This window comes from Ixodes scapularis, unplaced genomic scaffold (assembly GCF_016920785.2).
Source record: "Ixodes scapularis isolate PalLabHiFi unplaced genomic scaffold, ASM1692078v2 PGA_scaffold11__112_contigs__length_91849675, whole genome shotgun sequence".
Lineage (NCBI taxonomy): Eukaryota > Metazoa > Arthropoda > Arachnida > Ixodida > Ixodidae > Ixodes > Ixodes scapularis.
The window spans coordinates 23,301,893-23,307,892 of record NW_024609837.1 but is presented as its reverse complement, the minus strand read 5'-3'; the positions used below and the strand labels follow the sequence as shown (position 1 = coordinate 23,307,892).

Below are 6,000 nucleotides of genomic sequence, written 5' to 3'. Positions count from 1 at the left end.
CCGCAAGTTGTTAGTTCTGGGTAGTTGGGCCCTCATATGTCATGAACAACGAAAAATCTTGGCAAGAATTTAAGAACATTCTAATTTCAGTTGTCCCCACAAGTTCTTAGGCAAAAAGGTGCTACACATATCAAGAATCAAACGAAAGATGCCTCAAACAAAGTAGCATTTGTACAAAAACGAGTGATATCAGTTTTTAGGTTCCTTGCTTATCGAAAATGCCTAAAAAAAATTAAGCCATAAAGAATTTTATAAAGAATGACAAAAGAAATTAGGGAAACAAAAGAATTTTACATAGGATTGCACAATGGATATCATCTAGAACTTAATTTTGCAATGCACTCAGCTAAATTTATTTAACAATATTCTATGGTCATCCGATCTGATGTTTTTAATTTCACAGCATTCTATGGCTGCCATCGACGGAATGGGCGACAGCGCCCAACTGGAAATGGCATCCTTCAGGGTTGCCGAGTTCTCCGAAGTCCTCAACTGGAGGCCCATGCTGTTCCAAGAACCCATCATTGCACAGAGAGCCTGTGTCTTGTGCGGCGTCGCGTACAAAACAGCAGTCAGGCTTCCCTGCGTACACACACTGTGCACAAAGTGCCATGCCCAGTGCGTCGAACGAGGAAGCGCTTGTCCTGTCGACCAGAAACCATTCTGCGAAGATGATGTTGAACAGCTGGACGTCTCTCTCCAGTATTTCCTGAACCGTACGGTGAGTTGCCGTAACCTCCCGGGTCTCGATATGACCGGAACTACCTACTCCACGTAACAAACTGTGCCCGCTTCTTAAGTGAGTGGACAGCAACAGTACACAACAACAATGGCAACATCAGAAGTAGGCCTGTTTGTCGCCTACACATCTGACGTCAACAGCGTTTGCACAACATTCTACTGTTTTTCGTGTTCAATTTTGAGACCGAAAGAAACTACATTTTTGGCATATACATAGTGTGATCGAATCATGGCATATACTTTTTCAACATAGTCTGTATATGCTTCCGTCCTTCCCAGGTCGCCTGCTGGAATGCACCTAAAGGCTGCAGCTTCATCGGCACTGCAGCCAGCCTCTTGGACCACTACAAGGAGTGCGGCTTCAGCGTCGTGCCTTGCTGCCTGTGCCGCTCCTTAGTGTTGCAGTGCGACATTTTGGAGCACTTCAAGAGTGGATGCAGCATTCGCAAAGCAAAGTGTGCGCCTCCCGACAACCTTGCCACAGAAGACCTCAAGGACGTTGGCAGTGCTTGTCTCGAGATGAAGAGAGCCACGGGAAAGATCTCTGAAAACCTCATGTCGCTGCAGACCAGCCTGAACCGGTGCAGCGAAGACGTCAGGGCGGAGGATGCAAGATGCGAAGGCCAATCGGAGCGGCTGGGGCTTCCAAGCTTGCTGAACAGCTCAACAGCCTTAACACAGTCTACACCACCGGTTTTGCAAAAGAACTGCGAGTTCTCCAGGCAGCAATGACCGACTACAAAGACCATGTGAGCAAGGAGCTTCGTTTGCTAGGCTCTTCTAAGCCTAGGAGGGCCCACTGGTACATTGAGGGGTGGGCAGACCTGAAGAGGAAGGCACTTCAGGGAGGGCTGCGGTCATTGGATAGTCCCACAAGGGCCATGTACGGTTATAGTGTCTCCCAAGTTTTTAAACTTTATCTAAAGGAAGGTAACGGCCGTATTGGGTGCTTCATGCGGATACACCCCGGGAAACAGGACCTGCAGCTGGAATGGCCCTTTCGCAAGGTTTACAGGGTTGGTGTCATTCACCCCCAAGACCAATCAAATGTGATTTCGGACATGGTAAATACTGATGACTGTAAAGATGAACACCAGCATTGCTTCCTGGGGCCCATAGAAATACCAAATGTTACATGTGGAACACAGAACCTGACAACAGCCAAGAAGCTTGAAACAGGTGGGTTTATACAAAGCAACACACTCCACATGTTCTTAGAGATAGAGCCGTAATTTCTCTTCATATTTGCCATACCCTAATGAGGATTAAGCAAGTACTGGTTTGTTTAGCTTTGCAACAAGAGCTTTTAACTTTTCTGAGAGCCTGATATTGGAAAAGCAATGTGACTGTTATACTTTCCTTGCATGTAACATTACAGTGTATTGTTTAAAGAAATGTTGCTTTGTGAGTTGGTGTTGTAACTTGGATTAACCATGTCACTTTTGTGAGATCTCCAATTATTCTTTTTCAGCTGGTCGAGAGCCTGCAAGAAATACTTCTGTGTCAGTACTTTTATTGTTTCATTCACTATCAAAATTGGATTGTGGCTAGTGAACAGCCCTTAGGCCTGCTTAAATCTGTTTGCATTTTTGTATTACTTTTATTTTCGTTTTAGTTTGGATTGCAAACTAATCAGCTTTTGGACGTCACAGCTAATTTAGAATGCAAACAGTCAGGAGCAATATTTTAGTTATGCTTGTATAAATGTAGTTTCTTTTGATGGGAACTTCATTTTTTTATAAATTCAGCTTTCGCTTTGACTGTATCCAGATGAGTTTTTTAGTTGTTCAACTTCATAGTGCTGTATGGTGTTTCGATTAAGGGTTAGTTCAGACAGATGTTTAGAAAATCGTGCACTGTGTATAACAGAATAAAAGTCATCCTTTCATATTTTGAGGCATTACTACTCAATACATCTTTTTCTATCTTCCATTGCACTATCTCACTTTCTGAAATATAGCAACTCTCAATGTATTTACCCCATTTGAAATTATTAAAAAAAAGAGCAATGAATAGGAGCAAAACTGACACCTGTTTATCGAGACCAATTGATAAATACTGAAATTCATTGTTTTCTAAGAGTGCCCTAGGGATGTGCAGTAGAGCTCTGCACGGGGCCGGGCCTACTCGAAAACCCGAGCCCGACCCAGCCCACGATTCGGGCCAGGGCTGATTTTCGGGTCTTGGCCGGGTCCGGGCAACGGTGTAGCACACTTTCTAAAGCATTGAGAAGAAAATGCTAACGCATTGATCGTTAAGATATAAAAAAAAAAGAAAAACGAAAAAGCCAAAGTGCAAACTTGCTACTACTTTACAATATATATATATATATATATATATATATATATCAGTGTGTCGAACCGAAAAAAATAGGGTTCGGTTACGGTTCAGGTTCAGGTAAATTAATTTTGTTCCGGTTCAGTTCCGGTTCGATTAATTCGATCCGCGAACCGGTTCGGAAATTATAAATGACAAATTGCAACATCAAAATAAATTACAAATAAAACATCTGAAATCAGCACATACGAAACGGGATACATCGTAATGTAAGTAAGGCTCAGGGATTTCTACCAGGAATGGTTTCTTTATGTGCACTCAAAGGTTACCTCGCCGACGTTTACGCATTCGGACTTCATCTAATTGGGTCCGACGCAGTTGCTGTAAAATCCGCGACCTCCTTACAAACCCACTTACAAGTAGAACTCGCTAACTATCCCGCCACCTCGGCGTGTAAGCAATTGAAGGAACAGTGGGGAGAAAATACAGTTTTCTTTATTTGAACTAGCCTTCAGTAACTCAAATTAGACCCTTAAAGAAGTTTTCATTAAACAAGATACGGAATATGAAAAATCCTTCACCGAACACAACGCCAGAAGGACGTAATAGGATAAATATTAAAATAGAAGAGTTCGCTGTCTCACAAATATGTTAGCTTCTAAGTGCCTATACAAAACCGGATGCATTATTATCAAACTCCACAGCCTTTTCTTTTCTCATTCCGATGGAAGCAAGCTTCAAGAACTCGCGCGTTCTAGAAACGTGTTATGAAATGAGCACACAACAGCATTTAGGATTTACGAGATTGTAGGAAAATGAAATCCCGTAACGAGATTTTTTTTTTTGCACAGCCTTCCAATTCTCTTTCTTCCGTGTAAGCCGTCACCAGTGCAATACTGGTTCCTGTGTCAAGATTCATGGATGCAGCGTTTGTCAAGATTCATGGATGCAGCGTTTATATTCCTAAGACTGAGTGGAGAAGAAAAATATGTAAGCGAGGTGTGTGTCAGTTGACGGCACTTAAAAAACAAATGGCATTGATAGCACATTCATTGTCAACAGCGCGTGGCCGAACCGTTTTGACATGAGCCGGTAACCGTTATTTTTTTTCCGGTTCAGTTCCGGTTCGGGTTCATCGCGATAGCAATATAACGGTTCGGGTTCAGTTCCGGTTTTCGGTTCGGTTCGGTTCCGGTTCGACACCCTGATATATATATATATATATATATATATATATATATATATATATATATATATATATATATATATATATATATTAGAAATAAAGAAAGCTATCTTGGTCTAAGAATACTCACAAGATACAGAGAATTCTGGGTATTCCATCAGCATAGTGGGACAGCTGCCGGCAGGTCACAGGACAGTGCGATTGTCTTTCCCTTTCCCTTTCGAACTCCCGAATAAAAAAAAGAATGCCTCTGGCTACTGAAGATAAGCTATGTTTTCTATATCTGTGTAAGCCTTCGTATGTTCACCACGTAACTGCAATATGACGGCGTCTTTCGTGCAAATTAGCAAATGAATCAAATGCACCAACACCTTCCCAGGGCAGCTTTGAACTTAAGAGTTCAGGCACGCAGTAGCCTCTCACCGGGCCAGGCCTGATCAGGTAGGCTCCCTTCGGGCCGGGTCCAGATCGGGCAAAACTAAGAGTTAGCGGGCTCGGGCCAGGCTGGGTCTCAAAAAGTAGGTAGGTTCTCTAACATGCAGTGGATGTGCTGCTCAAAAGAAATTGACAGTGATAACTTAGAGATTTTAGGGGCCTATTTCTTAAAGGGACACCGACAGGGTATTTATGCTCGCCAAGGTTTTTATTTGTACATGACATATGAGAGTCCAACTACCCAGAACACAATTTGCGCCTTGAAATTTGTTTTCTTTCTGCTTCAAAATTGCCGTTTGAGAAATGGCCGGTTCGAGTAGCGCTCACTCTCTTCTCTATGCTCACGTGCCGTTTTCCATGCTTTAGACACGACCACCAAATATAATCGAAGTCGTGGGTCATCAAAGGCACACACTCAATATTAAAAATAGAAAAGAAATATGATACCCATTTTTCGTGTCTTCTAAAATGCCGCAAATATGTTGATTGAAGAAACAAAATGTTGCACAGCCACGTGACTTCCTCCAACTCTCTCCTCTCTATTTTTTCTTCCAGTTTCCAGTCCAGTTTCGATTTCGAGCAGTTGCGTTTTTTGACTTTGTTAAAAATATATGTGACGCTGTAGCAAAATATTGATTGGGTATTCTTTTGACACCATAATAAATTGCCTGGCACAAAATAAAACAAAAATTTTGGGGAGTGTCAGGGTTTCAAAGGTTTTTAGCGTTCCGTCTCGTGACATACCTTTCCTTATCGCACAAGGTTTGTATTCCGAAATAAGCAACCTAACCTAATTTGTGTGTTGAAGAAATTTATTGAGCTGCCATCTGGACAAGTTTAACTATTTTTGAAATGTCAGAAAAGCTTCAAGGCTTCTTCCTCCCGCCACTCTCAGGAGTCTGGGAGCAAGCATCTCAAAGTGGTTGGCTGTACAGATTTTACCGACGTGCTAACGCAAGGCGAGTGCCCTCCTTAGGAGGCCTCTTATCACTGAAGCAAACAATATTGTTTTTACTGAAAGTGTTCTATGTATTAAGTTATGGAGACACCACCCAGGTATTTACTGCTGTCACATTAATGCTAAGTAAAACAGTTGTACCGAAATCAGAGTCCTGACACTGAAGATTGCGACTCTGGAAAACCTTTTGGGCACATTCACGGGTACCTTATGAAGATCAAAAGGAGGTATTTTCATACTTTTCTCCTACATGCTGTCTGTTTTCAAAGTAAAATGTTTCAATTAGTTTTGGAAATGGTCTTGTTTCTTCTAAGTTCAGTAACAGAACTTCGCAGCCGTTCAGACATATTACTCTAAGCTAGGGGTGGCCAGGCTGACCTGGCCTAAGAGCCGCAAACAAAAC

The 6,000-nt window shown here is 42.2% G+C and overlaps 1 pseudogene; it reads left to right on the top strand.

Annotated features, from left to right (window-relative positions):
* Positions 1-315: 315 nt before the first annotated feature.
* Positions 316-2,631, top strand: LOC115332505 (annotated as a pseudogene).
* The last annotated feature ends 3,369 nt before the right edge of the window (positions 2,632-6,000 follow it).